This window comes from Pantherophis guttatus, chromosome 6 (genome assembly GCF_059756535.1).
Source record: "Pantherophis guttatus breed Tessera chromosome 6, ASM5975653v1, whole genome shotgun sequence".
In the NCBI taxonomy this organism is placed as follows: domain Eukaryota; kingdom Metazoa; phylum Chordata; class Lepidosauria; order Squamata; family Colubridae; genus Pantherophis; species Pantherophis guttatus.
Window position 1 is genome coordinate 25,367,547 of NC_142068.1, and position 16,145 is coordinate 25,383,691.

A 16,145-nucleotide genomic window follows, 5' to 3' on the forward strand; every position below is an offset into this window, starting at 1 on the left:
TGCAATCCCCTGATTTGCTGATAAGAGTAAACAATTTTATTTGGAAAGTTTGCTGATTACCCTGATCAAAGCCCAATATTCATCCTTTAGCCCCTGGTTATCTGCCTTCAGGTCTGATAACATCTTGAATTCTTCCATTTCATATATTTGCCTTTTCAGAGCTATTCACTCCCCTTTTTCCATTTCTTGCAGAGATCGATCACCACATTTTTTTTTGTCTCTGGGTTACCTTCGCCAAATGGTAGTTTAAGGGCCATTAATTTGTATCATGCAATTATGCTTTCAGTTTTTCATTGTGAGCTATAATCTTTCATAAAATTTCTAAAAATAAGTTGTATCTTCTTTTTCTAGTTTACTGGCATATAATTTGTGATTTTCCAAGTAACTGTAACCGGGTCATCCTAATACTGAGTCATAACAATCTCCAGATGACCCTGTGTCATATCTTGAATGACTGTCACTCTTCGCTTCTTTTTTATTCGTTTCCTCTTCTGGAATTAGGCACATGTTCTTGTTTCATCATTATCCTAAGTCCAAAAACAAATTCCAGTGGATCTTTGTTTTTCTCTTTCTCTTATTGATTTTGTTCATGATTTATCTTTTCCCTTCTTTCTTGTCTGTTTTTCTCTCTAATTTTCTTTTGCTGCACTTCTTGAGTAAGCAGAAGTTATGTCTATAATGCTGTTTGCTCTATTCATTTGTCTTGAAAAATTAGAAGATGCGGCTACTAAGAAATTGATGAAGCAGTTGAGGATGTAGTTCTATAACTATGATACGGTTCTTCTAAGGTTCACACATAACTTTATCATCATCCTTAGTTTCTGGTTCTTCCCTTTATATCTGGTTTCCTTTGTCTTGTTTTTCTTTTCCTTTCTATTCTTCATTCTCTTGTTCTCTAATTCATGTAGCTCAACTTCTATCATTTTTTTCCCAGCTTCCTAGACATGGGTTAATGTTACACCCTCTGTGGATGTTCTGGATTGCCTTGTTTGTCTTGATCTAGCTTTTCTTTGGGATTCCAATTCTTCCTGAACAAGAATGAAGTATGACCTGTGCCTCTCCCTGACTTCTGAAGGTGACATAGTACCGCTGGTCGTTGTAGACCAGGCGGTTGTAGTACTCTCAGTACTTACAACTAATGGTTGTAGGTAACAGGAGCAGTCAGTGTTGTAGAAACATTGTATTCCTCAGCCCATAAACAATTTGAAATGCTTTGCATGGCTGATGCCGCTGAACCTGTGATGGCCTTTGTAGGAGTGTTTGTGCTAAAAAGCAGATTTTTCTGAACACCAGTCACAGAGATAACAGTTGATGTGGATGTAATGTTTGGAATACTAGAATTAGTCAAGTCATCTTGTCTTTTACAAAAGGAACCACTTTTATGATAGCTTGAATTAAGTGATGAAGTTCCTTTGTTTCATATATTTCCTCTGCATCTTATTCCCATAAGATCCACTGCCATATTATTATACTGGCTTAAGAATTCCTATTTTCTTACTCTTCAGATTCAGAGCCAGACATGTTCTAGATATAGATATTGTAAGTGTCATATAATCACGTTGTTGTTTTGTATCTTTCTCCTTGTTTTTGTTGTCTGATGAAGAGGACAATCTAAGGCTTGGAGCTGAATGCGTAACACAGTTCAATCTTTTTCCTTCTGAATTGGTTTGCTAGCTGTAATCTTTGCCAGAACCCTGTAATTTTTATTTATGTATTTATATCCTGCCTTTATTGTTTGTATAAGTAACTCAAGGTGGTGAATGTATCCAACACATCTTTCCCCTCCATTGGTGCACAGGGGAGACTCAAAAAAGGTCTTAACAGAAATGGCTTCGGATTTTTGGGAAACTCTTCAAGCACCTCCAGAAACCAAATGAATCTTGCAGGATTGATGTTAGTCCTATGAGATAGACCCTACAAGAAGCACAACCAGGAGTTCTAGCTCTGTTCTTTATTGTAAGGTTATATTAACAGAAACTTGCAAGACTGAAGGTATTTCTTACTCTCTGAAAAACTAGGGAGGGTCCCTTCTGAAATGTTTTCCACACCCTCCTTCTCTTCTATGGGTTGAGACATCTTTTATATGCCTGTTATCCTGTCTGTAGCTCTTCCTAAAGTTCCCCAGGATCATTCTCACATACCATTACAACAGATTCATCCATCTATGAATGTTCTGGCTGTAGTAGTCTTGACACACCATGCTCCTCCTTTCCCATTCTGGCACAGTTGCACGGTTTTGCAGATTCTAATTGTGACCCCCTCGGTCACATCCCATCCAGCTCCATCCTCAGCCAGATGAGTCTGAACTCTGTCTGTGATCACCAGTCATCTCACATTGTTCATTGTGCTATTCTATTCACTTCAATTTCTGCCAATCTCTATATCCTCCCATATGTCCTTATCATCAACCACCCAACAGGCCAGTTCTTCCTGCCTGGTTAAAACACTTGCCATTCTCCTTTTATCTGAACAATAATCCCACCCAAATCAACCTTTGTCCTGATCACTAGGTCCCTGAACAAACAAAATTATATATGTATATATCAAATGTTAAAGAATGTGATCCTCTATCTCACAATTAATCTACCCTCCTGTTGTCTGGAATGTGGATTATTATTAGGCATCGAGTTACACTTTCAGAATCAACTACCTCTGAAGAAATTATTCAGCTAACAATGTTGTTACACTTTAATACTTTTACAGTGGAGATTTAGACAATGAAAAATATCAGTCCTTTCAGCCAAGAGATTTGTTTTATTTAGCAAGCTTTTGTCTGAAATGTGGAACAATATAGACACAATTAATAAGCAATCTGTAACCGTAATTATAATGAATATTACAAGCAATACAACAGAGACTAAATCATGATGCTGAGAATTAAATCGGTAGCTTGAGATAAATATTTTAAAATACTGCCACTTGATGCCTTACAAATAGTATATGTCACGCTCACCTCAGTCCCTCTTTTCTTTAGGAGATTTTAAAAAAAAGAAAGCAATCCCATGCCTGAGTACAGCTCAGAGCCTAATTTGTAGCCATTACAGGAGTCGTGCTGATGAAGTCTGACTGCAGCAGCTTATTTAAACATTTTTGCTTGTCCTTGATGTTCAGCCTGGCAAAGGCTTTATAATTTCAATTTTGCTGAGCTATTTGGTCTTGAGATCAATTGATCCTATTTCAGCCTTAATTCTCCTTTGTTAGTTACCCCTACTATATTACAATTATTAATTATTTGACATAAATTTCAGCTTCTTTACTCCTTGTCCCTTTGTGAATTGCTTCCAAGGATTTACACTGGAACTCCCTTACTGTTTTAGGCCTCTCTGTTAACGGCATTCCTTTCAAACAGAATAGATCTCCAGTAAGCACACATCAGTGGCCCGAGGTCAGTATCTGTTTCATTTAATATATGAGCATAAAGCGCACATCAATGCATATTATACTCCCTACCCCGAATCAATGAAGATTAAAACTAAGGAGGCTTATTATGTCTTTCAATGCATGTGGCTGCCTTTGAAGACTACATGGAAATTTCACCACTGTCCAGAATGCAGTGGTGTGGACAGTTATCAGCAAGCCTCTGTTTGTCCTCTGCTTCGCAAGCTTCAGTGGTTGCCGGTTTGTGTCCAGGTGTGATTCAAGATGCTGGTTATGACCTATAAGTCTATACACAGCATTGGGTTCACTTACTTGAAGGGTCACTACCTCCCTTGGTCCCTGCCCAGTCAGTTCAAGCTGACCGGGTAGGTAAGGTCCAGTTTCCTTCAATTAAACAACATCACTTATCAGGACTCGGGAAGTGCACCTTCTCTATGTGGTGCTTGCTCTCTCAAATGAGATTCCGCCTGAATCCAAAGAAGCACAAAAGACCTGACTGTTGTCCTAGGATTTGCGCTGGAATGTTTGTTGTCCCCTTTGTTGGATGTCAGTTGTTAATGGGAGGTTTGTGGGGGGGGGAGGAGGTTGCTGGATTTGCCATTTTGTTCTTCTTTGAATTAGGTTCTGGTGTTTGTATGTCTGTTTTTATATTGTTTTGGTGTATGAACCACCTAGAGGCAGCATGACCAAGCGCAATAATGATTTCATTGAGCACGTTGTACATACTCAGCCATAGTGTTGCAAGTATAAGAGAAATAGGTTAAAATAGAGCCTTGGTAGTACAGGGGTTTAAGGCACCCTGTTATTAAGCTGGTTATTAAGACCAGCTGCCTGCAATTATTGCAGGGTTCGAATCTCACCAAGGCTCAAGGTTGACTCAGCCTTCCATCCTTTCTAAGGTAGGTGAAATGAGGACCCAGTTTGTGGGGGCAATAAGCTGACTTTGTATAAATATACAAAAGGATGAAGGCTATTGCTGAGCACATTGTAAGCCGCCCTGAGTCTTCGGAGAAGGGCGGCATATAAATCAAATAATATATATATATATATATATATATATATATATATATATATATATATATATATATATATATAATGCATTTATAAACATAATGCATTTTTTTTAAAAAAATGGAATGCTACAGAACTAGGATCCTGTTGCTGTCAGTCAATTAACTATTATGTGCATTATAATTAAAATAATATAAAATTGATTCTGCATGTTCATAAATATACTCCTGCCCCAGCTCCATTAGTTGCCCTTCTCTTTTCTTCAAACAGAGGCATCTACAACAGCAGTCACTGGCTTTGAAAGGAAAAGTGGAATTGCACAATCATTGTATGCACCTAAAAAGAGACATGGTTTTGATTGCCAATTCTTTCTGTCTTTTGAAGCCAGAGACTTCAAACACAGGTTACTGTTTTTTATTCCAGTAATTTATCCTATAAATTCTCATTTATGCTTGTCAATTTCCCTTGCAAATTTCTATCCTGTAGTCAAGTTTCTAAATAAGATCTTATCAGCAGATCCCAGCTTTATCTGTTGTTATGCTGTAAGGTTGGCAAACTGTTTGGATTATTTTCTTTCTTTTAGAAGTTTGTGTGTGTAAATTTTCCTTTAGCAAAACTCTGGAATTAAGATGAATATTGTTGAACTTTCAAAGATATTACTCTTACCAGCACAAAATAGACACTCTCAATGCACAAAATATCTGTCATAACCCCCCATACACACACACATTTATAGTCACTGTTCTACACAGCCAGTGTGTATAAACAGCTGTGTTTTAGAAAGAGAAAAACAAGCAGCTCATTTTCTTAGGAATTCTAATACGTTTTTTTGTCAATAGCATTTCTCAGGAAAAACAGGTGTAAGTGGGCAAAAGTCCACTCTATACTGTGAAATTTCCTTGTCTTGCACAGTATGGTCCGTAGGTGTGTATAAATAGGATGTGAATGCTTTTATAGCTATTGCTTAGCTTTTATGCCAAAAGGCAGAATCTTAGCTTTTAATGCCAAAAGGCAATTATGCCAAAAGGCAGAATTTCTACTAGGTGACTATTCTGCTTGCAATTTGTCTTAGGGAAAGAGAAATAAGGAAAGAGAGAGGGGAAGAGGGAAAGAAAAGGAAAGGGGTAATCATGCACATATTTTTTCAGATCCATGGGTTTAGACTTTTTTTTATATTGCATCATGCATGTGCAAAATGACACATATGAAAAACATATTTTACATATAGGGTTAGATGTTTAATGTATCTGTTTTTGTTTTTCCTTCTCCTCATTCAGCTGCAGCAGGTCTGACTGGGTCAGCCTAGTCACAAGGCTCCATGTGGCTATCTTAGAGCAGCTGGCTCTTTCCTTCCTTGAACTGACTCACTAGGCTGGTCAAGGAGAGAGTCATGTGGCTCATACTGGCTTCATGTTCCACTTGGTTCTTTTATGATTTTGGTTTCTCATATTGCTGCTGGATCCTGGGACTCTCCAGATGCTATTAATGGATCAATGTCTATGTGACTGAAGTCTCCAGCCACAGAGATGAGCTGGTGATGACATATGGAACATGATCATTTGAATATAAGAGGAGTAGATGGTAAACACCATGAATTAATGGAATTGAAAAAATAGAGATGGATACTTGATCGAGAGAAGGAAATAAGAGGTCTGAATGAAGGTGGATTGATCTTCTGGAGACATGCCTTTATATGTATATGTATGTGTATGTGTATGTGTATGTGTATATGTATATGTATATGTATATGTATATGTATATGTATATGTATATGTATATGTATATGTATATAATGGAATTTTAATATGAAGATGATTATTTTGGGAGCAGCCCTTTCAGTTTTATTAAGAATACGGTTTGGAAACTGGTCTTCTTTAATTACTGTAATTACATCATTTCCTGCTAATTATATAAAAGCCCTTGTTATATCTCTGATAGAATTTGAGGAGGCTTCTTGGACAACTTGAAAATAGTTTTACTTCCCCTTTTATACTTTAATTGGTAATTTTGATTCAAAGGTGGACAGTGATAAAAATAAATTATCTATACATTTAAGCCTTGAGCTCTATGGAGATTCTCAGTCATCCAGGACATGATTGTTCCAAAGATGCTTTTTCAAAAGGCAACTGGACTTCCTTTGTTTTTCCTTGGAGACATTTCGCTTCTCATCCAAGAAGCTTCAAACCACAAAGAAAACAAGTCCAGTTGCCTTTTGAAAAAGCATCTTTGGGATATTTAAGTCTGGAGATACTGAAAATATTTCGTCCCAAGTATTTTCAAATGTGGGACATACCTGGCATATTTATTCAAGTCTCAAGTGTACTGTTCATCCTGTGCTGTTTATAGTAGTCACAACACAGGGAGGAATAATAAACTTGTCAACACTTTTTTTTTTCTTTTATAGGGAACATGAAGGAAAGGTAACGCCTAATGTTTTGTAATAGGCTAATGGACACATGGAACATAATATGCGTAGCTCATACTACAGTAAACCACTGTCCTTTGTTGTTTCATGAGTTTCTAATCTAGAGTATTATGTTTGGTATTTGATTGTCAATGACTTGTAAATACCCCTTAAGGGATATTTTCTAGGGACTGCTTGGTGATGCAAGGGTTGAAAACAGTAAAAAGATAAAAGTTTCCCTTGTCCAGTTATCTGTGACTCTAGGGGGCGGTACTCATTTCCGTTTCTTAGCCGAGGGAGCCAGTGTTGTTCAAAGATACTTCTGTTGTCATGTGGCCAGCATGACTATATACTGATGCATGGAATGCTGTTACCTTCCCACCAAAATGGTACCTATTTATCTATTTGCATTTGTATACTTTCAAACTGCTAGATGGGCAGGAGCTGGGACAAGTAACGGAGCTCACCCCGTCGCATGGCGCTTGGGTCTTGAACCCAGGCTGTCAGCTTTCCAGCTGACAAGCTCAGCGTTTTTAACCCCTAGGCCTTGAAAAAAAAAGGTATATTTCATCAATAATTGCAGGCTTACTGAAATAAACATATTGAAAGAAATATTGTAAGGGAAGTTATCCATGTCAGAAACAAAATGGAATTAAGTGAACTGCTATTTTAGTCCCATAAAAAGGCGAACAGGAAGCATTCATGCAGAACGGTGCAGAACATCTTCCCAACTGGAGAATTGCTTTTAACTAACATTAAATGAGGCATGCATATAATTGGTTCTCCACCATGGTTGCTAGGGTACACTTTGCATTTAACTATTCCTTGCTTTACATACTTAGTGTAATCCCCTGCTTTTGCTGCTTTACCAATCTAAACCTTTTGCTCAAAGCAGGATCTGTAGGTACAGCATCCTTATTAGATAGTTGTGGCAAGAAAACTGCTAGATTTTATTGATATCAACGAATCACCAGGCCTTGATGGCATCCATCCAAGGATGGATGTTATTAAGGTGCTTACAGCTGAGATTGTGGACCTCCTAACTAAAATATGCAACCTGTCTACACTCTGTGGTTGAGGACTGGAATATGGCCAACATAACTCCCATTTTTAAAGAAGGGCTCACACGGAGATGCAGGAAATTATAGACCTGTCAGCTTAACATCTTTTCTGGGGAAGATAGCAGAAATTGCTGTTAAAGATTAAATTACCAAATTTAGGGAGACACAGCCTTATTAAAGGATATTGAACATGGTTTCAGTAAGGGGAGGTGCTATCTATTTAACTAACTACTATAGTATTTTGAGGATATTAACAAAAACATGGATAAAAGCAAGCCAGCAGACATCATCTACTTAGATTTTCAAAAAGTTTTTGATAAAATCCATCATCAAAGACTTCTTAATAAGCTTAACAACTGTGGAACAAAAGGACAGATCCTCTTTTGGATAAGCAACTGCTTAAGAATAGAAAACTTATTTTTATCACATTGAGAGGCATACATTATCTCAGGATGGAGGGATAGAACTACTGAGGTCCTGCATGGTTTCATCCTAGGATAAGTGGTTTTTAACTTTTAAAAATTATCTGGAATCAGGTGTGACAGGAAGATGCTGCTGATGCTATATTGTCAGAGCGGTAAAAACAATATGAGAAGAACGAATTAAAAAAAACAAAAAAAAGAATATATATATATATATATATATATATATATATATATATATATATATAATATATATATATATATATAAAAACCAATGAGACTGCAAAGATCTCTGAAGGGATTTTGGCATGTTAGAGGAGTGGGCATCAAAATGGCAGATGTCATTTGACATGAGCAAATGTAAAATAATGCACTTTGGAGTCAAAAATTCTGCACACATCCTGGAGATTGAGAAGTTCCCTGAGGTTGGGCTCCAGCATGAGCCCAAAAGCTTGAAAGAACAAACCTCTAGTCCCAGTGACCAATTCCGATTGGATCCAAAATCCCAATTACTCACACAAAGTAATGGGATCAGAACTGTGATCTCCAAAACTGGCAGAATAACTCCAAGGAGTAGGCAGGACTACAGCAAAACTTAAATTTGATTTCATTTCATTTATTTAGCATTAAAAAGAATGAATATAGGCAATATCACAACTCTAAATTTATTTACTTATTTTCTTTTAATTCACATTAAAAATACATTTAGGATGAGCCCTAAAAACTAGATACATGGGCTTCGGGAACATGTGAATTTGGAGCTCCAGGCAGAGTATCCCTACATCCCTGTGTCCTTTTCTTTGCTTAAGTGTCAGTAGAATAGCCAAGTGATCAGCTAAACTGAGTCTGCAGTCCCAGAATTATGCATATTCAAGTGAACCTAAGTCAAATTCATGGGAATTCACAGGATTGCAAAGGCAGATAAACATGCATGGAGACAATAGAAGAAAAAACTGATAAAAGAGAGTATTTGTAATTCATTGTTAAATTGCAGGGTCCTTGGTGCACTCTGAGCTTGGTAGTTTTTTGCAGACATTTCATTACCAAACTAGGTAACATCATTGCACCGTGGTTACTGGTGATGTTATCTAGTTTGGTAATGAAACGTCTGCAAGCAAACCATCAAGCTCAGAGAGCACCAAGGACCCAATATTAGAAAAAAAGCTGTTGTCTGCAACTTTATCCCTCTGTGCTAAATTTCATGTCTTCTGAGAGCTTGTGTAATGTGGGGAAAATCAGTTCTTAGATGAGTGTAATTAATTAAATCAAGTGCATGTATAGACATATAAGCCCAAAGTCTATTATCAGAACCATCCCACAGATTTGCAATGGGACTTGTTTTTCTTTTTTGTATCTGGCATTCCCAAACCGATCCCTCCCCTTGATTTATGGGAGATGCTTCCTCCCTGTTTTAGAGTTTTATTGCTTTGGTTCTCCCTTTTGGTTTCTGAAGGAAAACAGGCCCAGGATGTAACCTGAGCTCTATTGCCTATAAGTAACTTGAGATCCTTTACCTATGAATGTGTATGCTTACATCCTACATACCTATGCATTAGTCTCTCCCGCCTTTCTGAGATTGGGTTGGGGTCTCTCAATATTCTTTGGAGGGAATCCCATCGGCACACGCTGTTTAATAGACATTGCCATAAGCCTTGATTATTTGCTTTGGATCCTGTGTTTGATTCCACAGCAAGTCAAGTTTATTCTCATGATTTGGACACCAGCTCTATGTTAGTACAAACTCCATTCTCACCCCACTCTGGGACCAGCCAGAGGTGGTATTTGCCAGTTTTCCGAACTACTTAAAATTGCCGCTACCGGTTCTCCAGAACCTGTCAGAACGTGCTGGATTTCACCCCTGCTTGTGCCTCTAATGATGTTAGAACCTGAAACTGTGCCTTCTCAAAGTATAGATTTTACAAGGAATTGTGTTTCCAAATATTTCAACCTGTGACTTCCTGGCCATTCAAACCAACAGTATTTAGATTTTTCCCACCTGAAAGATAAGCATCCTGAAATAACATTTTTAGTTATTTATCTATCAACCAACAGAACTTTGTGATAAGTCAATATGGTATAGCACTAATGTCCACAATGTATTCCTTTCAGTATCCCTATTGGCAAAGAATTATTTTGCTCCCTCTGAGTATATCCATCTACAGTGGAAATAGTCTGAGACCCCAGGCTGCAGGTAGCTTCTGAAAGCCTTGGGTAGGGCTCTCAAAAGGAACTACCAGCAAGTGGCATCTATTTAATGTTACAAAAGGAGAAAATTACACAGAGTTACATATAGTATGATTTATTTAACTGTTCTATTACCTACATAAATTGCATAACTATGTGTGTCTGTGTATACACACACATTTGCATACAGTTTATATTGTATCAATTATATGCGTGTGTGTGTGTGTGTGTGTGTGTGTGTGTGTATTATTCGGGTTTTCTCCCGCGTAAAATTGGAGGTTTCCAATTTTACGCAGGAGAAAACCCGAATAACCAAAGACCTACATACAAACACCTGCGAAAACCTCAGAAAACACACACACACACACACACACACATATATTTTTCACTTCATTTCAGAAACACAACTCCTGATATTCCTCTCAAAGGTCCAGCATAGTTCACAGGAGAAGATGCTAAGAAAATGTAGGTTGTCCACAGTTGTACTTTTGCATTTCTAACCTAGCTGGATTTGCAACAATAGGCAGATGAAGGCTTTTATTGGCATGGGACAAGATTTTGTGTAAATGACTGTACACCAAGTTGCACTAACAATGCAGCTACAAGACTGGTTCCAGCCACAATGAGAAAGCAAATGGAGAAAGACACTTCCCCTTATTATTTTTGTTTTTATTGCAGATTACAAAGGATGATTGTTAGCTTACAAACACATGCTGGGTAAGTTCCCAGTCACTCAAATGGGTGGCGAATGAATGAGTCAATGAATCAATCAAACAAACAAACAATAAAGCAAATAAAGAGGCAGGCAACCCAGTCAGCTGTTCTGTTTGGTATAGTGTTTCTTGGCTAGCAACCAAGAAAATTTTGGGCCAGCCGTTTTTTCTCAGCCCTAGGAAAAAAGTAATGGCAACCCCTTTTCAAAAATGCAAGTAAGAAAACTGCAGCAATGTGTTTAAGTAGTTACCAAAAATAAAGGCTGCCCTGAAGAGGAAGGAAGGATATATTCCTATGAATGAGGCTGCATCTTGGAAATGCTAGGCTCTTACTTTTCTAAGGAAACAATAGGCTTTGGCTTAATGGTTTTAGACCCTTATGTAGATAGTTCAGTAATTTCTGTTTCCAGATGCACAACTGACATTTCTGTCCTTCTCCATAGCAATTTCATGCCTTAGAATCCTTCTGTATCCCAAACAATTTGCAAACATTTGAATTTCTTAAAGAAATTAAATGCTGTTCATTTCTGCATTAAACTCAAACTATGACACCATGAAACTACACTTGTTTGTTGTAATGCAGAAACCATTTATTTCAGAATATAGGATGACTTTCTATGTCATCATAGAAAGGAACATAATTTAAAAATAGAATTAGAAGAGCATCTATGTACAACCATCCACATTCCTGGCTTGTCATAAATACCATCTTCTAAAAGCTTTTCCATTAAATTAAGTATTGTGATAGTTGTCGCTAACCTCTCTCTCAAGCTCTCCCATTGGTTCAAAGGGGACAATGTAGGATCAGCAGTTACAGCCATCCACCATATGATATTTGATGCTTCCGATGTATGATCCTTCATGTTTCTGAATTCCTTCCCAAATCATGTGTTGTTTGTTCAAATCAGCATGGTGGTATAATTCCTTATGGGCCACTTCAGTTAGTATTTTCCTTCCCCAGAGTCTATACATCTAGCCGTACGTAGACATCGCTCCATATTAACATATTAGTGCAAGAGTCTAGGTGTGATTTTACAGAAACTGTTATTAATTTAGATTTGGCACAACAGCTGTTTACTAACTGCAAGGTCATCTTTGCAGCTCACTGCATGCAACTGCATGCATGCCAGAACATGGTGGGTTAATTAAGCAGGCTGGTGCCATTGGCAGAGATGTTTTGCGTGTGAGTCATATACTTCCACTTGATTAGTAGGTTTCAGTGAAGGTGAGACTCCAGTCCACCAATTTCAACTGAGCTGAGAATAGCATAATTCTGTGGGTCTTGGTAATTGAAACTGCTGAATTAATTTATTATGCTAAGACTGACCCTGACCAATTGCTTCCGCAGGCTATTTGGAGAAGAAGAAACAGAGGATTTGGGTATGAGGTTTTGTTTTTTTTAAACATAGCAAAACAAGTAAACATAATTTGGATTTTTTTTTTCAAAATAAAATGTTTGATGCACAAAAGATCTCAAGTCTTCTTAGTCTGCTAGAAAACTGGCTTACATCTGGATTTACTTCTAGAAAGCTTGTGTGAGTTTTCTTATAAGAACAGAATATACAATATATTCTTATATGTTATTATTATTATATGAAAGAGGATGTATTAATTGATGATGCAGACAGATGCAATGAAACTCTCAAAACAACCTTTGATGCAATGATGGTTACTATTTTTTTCCTGATCCTTCCTCCAAGAAGAATGCAGTAGCTACATTTTCATTCTGTTTTCTCAAAAGCTGACTTGCTCACTCACTTTAAGTTACCTGTCTTGACTACCAGGACAGGTAGTCCTGGTAGTCAAGACAGCAGAAGAAAGACTGCAGTGGATCATCTGATATGGACATGGAATCATGTCTAGCTAGCTCCTTTTTTCAGAGCATTATTTCTCAACCTCAACAGCTTTGAGATTTATTTATTAGAATTTGTCAAACAAAAACAAGAACAAGAATAAAAGAATAAAAATAAAATGACAGGGACGATAGGAACAGTAGTGCACTTATGCACACCCCCTCTACTGACCACTTAAGTATGATGTAAGGTCCAAGGTAGTCAATTTGTGACTGAAATTTGTAGCTGAAACAACTGAATCAGGAACTGAAACTGAATACAGCATTAAAGACTTTCACAACTCTATTACAGAAATCATATTATTTACAGTCAAGTTTAGAACAATTTACATTGCGATTAAAACAGAAAAAGTCATTTACAAATAAAACATTACTACGTATAATTTTGTATGCAATACTTAAATCTGACCACAAGTGACACAGTTCTAATTTATCCAAATTGAGAATTTTGAGCCTAGTAGCATAGGGAATTCTATTGTATACAGAAGAGTGCAAGACTTTTCTCGTGAAATACTTCTGAACCCGCTCAATTGTACTGATGTTAGATATATGGTGAGGATTCCAAACTGCTGAATAATACTTTAAGATTGGTCTAGCATAAGTTTTATAAGAGATGCATTGATTTCCAAAATTCCCCAGCCAGAAGGGTTGCCTGGAAAATTCTGGGAGTTGAAATCCACACAACTTGTTGAGGTTGATACACTGCTTTGGATTATTTAGAGAAAGCATAATTTCCAGGGCAGGATGTCACAGCCACATGAGGCACAGATCATCAGTTCTGTGCTCCAATGTTTTCAGAATCATATTGCTCCACTGAACTTTAGAATAATAGGAAAATAGAAAAAGCAAAACAAGAAAGTGCCCTTTAGAATAGAATACATATTCCAAGCCAGGGAGACCCAAGAGAGAGGTTGATATGTTTAAGATTGCAGAGTCCAAACAGCCATAAAAAAAGATATATGTTTATGCAAATCTGCCAAACTCTTATTACACCCTTGGTATTATGCTTGCTTTCTATGCAGGTACAAAAATGTTTTGTTTTAATCTGACAATAATTCAAACCCCTGCTGCGAATCTTTTTATATGGTTACTGCAAACCATCTCAATCATAACTATATGTTGTCACACCTCTGCACAATAGATTATGTTTATTCCAAATATCTAGAAGGAAGCAGTCTACAATGCTTGATTTGAATAACAAGGCAAACTAGCCTACAACACTGGTTCCTACTAGAATAACAAGATTAAATAATCATTGATAAAATCAGGAAGCAGAGATTAAGGTTACCTCATAACATCCATTTTCTTCACATAACATCCATTTTCTTTAATGGAAGAGTGATTAAAAAAAAACGGAGTGTTCCATGAATCAGTATCCTGGGTGGAGCTTTTTATTCATGAACAATTAGGACCAATTTATAATTCTCTTAAAACATAGCCTTTAGAGCGCTCCATGGCTTAGGACCTGGTTATTTACGGGACCGCCTGCTACCACCAATAGCCTCCCACCGACCAGTACGCTCCCATAGAGAGGGGCTCCTCCGGGTGCCGTCGGCCAAACAATGTCGACTGGCAGCCCCCAGGGAGAGAGCCTTTTCTGTGGGGGCACCTACTATCTGGAACGAGCTCCCCCCGGAGATACGGAGGATCCCGGATCTGCGTACCTTCCGTCACGCGCTTAAGACGTTCCTATTTCATCAAGCTGGCCTGACCTAAATTTTCCTCTTTTAAATGGGAATTTTAAATTTGGTTTTAAATTATTGGGGTTTTAAAATGATTCAGCCAAATTTATTTAATCAGTTTTATCTCTATTTTAAATTTTGTATTTACATGTTTTATTTTATGGCTGTTCACCGCCCTAAGTCCTTCGGGAGTAGGGCGGTATACAAATTTAATTAATAAATAAATAAATAGCAGAGGATGACATCTGATACTAGAGAACTAAAATGTTTCTCCAAATCATGTGGATGGGTAACAGATAAGCGTGATTGTGGTGTAGAAAGTTCAGTGAAGATGTAGACATGCCCACTCAAAAATAACAAAAAGGGCAGATTCCACTAGGAATTAGTAACGAAAATGAATTGGCCAATATGAATTGTCCAAGTACTGCTGAGATGAAACTCTCATTTGTATGTCAACCACCATAAAGAAGACCACGTCTGGCTTTGCTAGTATCACTTTGGAATGTGGAAGGTCCAACGTCAGCACAGCACCAAATTAAAATCAAGAATCACACAGGAAACATACTGAGAGCAGGCTGTATAGCCAGAGAGTAGATACCAATGAGTAGTTATTCTCTTACACCACAAGGAAGTGGTTGAATCTGCCAAATAGAGGGAAACTGGATTATAAATTACAAAAGTCCTGTTCAATCCCCTCTCATTATTTTTTGGATTTTATAATGAGGAAAAATGAGGCTGTCACAAAAATGTGACAGACAAATGCCAACCCTTCTTAAATCTAAGATTTATAAAACAACCATCATCCCGGTTGCACTGTATGGCACTGAATGCTGGGCAGCAACAACAGGGACCAAAAACTATCTCCATGTCATGGAAATGCAAATGCTCCGTTGGATATCGGGCATCTCCCTTGACCACATCACAAATGATGCTATTCAACAACTTTTTGGTGCGGCACCAATGGTGTGGGAAGATGAGAGAAGGCCAGCTCCGCTGGTATGGACATGTCCTGAGAACAGCACCTTCCACTGTTGCCAAGACTGCCTACCAGCTAGAAGTCAATGGCCAGTAACTTCGTGGATGCCCAAAACAGAGATGGCAATACACCATCAACAAAAAAATTCAAGCTGTGGGCCTGCGCCCTGGAGACGCAGCTGATCATGCAAAGTGGTGCTCAATGATCCGAAAAGTGCACTTGAGGGAATACACTAGGAAGGAGAAGAAGAATGAGGAAAAATGAGCAGCTACTTATTAAAGCAAAGATACATGTTAGAATATTACTAAATTGGATTACCAAGCCATGTCTTCCTCAAGTAAAATAGTAAATGTCTGATCTTGTCCACCTTGTCAGAAGCTTGAAGAGGAATTATAAAAAGGGGGGTGGAGATGATGGGTAGGAATGGCAACCAGGAAACAAAATCTTATCAGAAAGGGCAAA

At 37.7% G+C, this 16,145-nt stretch overlaps 1 pseudogene; it reads right to left on the reverse strand.

Moving 5' to 3' along the window:
* Positions 1-36: 36 nt before the first annotated feature.
* Positions 37-12,036, reverse strand: LOC117678776 (protein phosphatase 1 regulatory subunit 12A-like; annotated as a pseudogene).
* Positions 12,037-16,145: the final 4,109 nt, after the last annotated feature.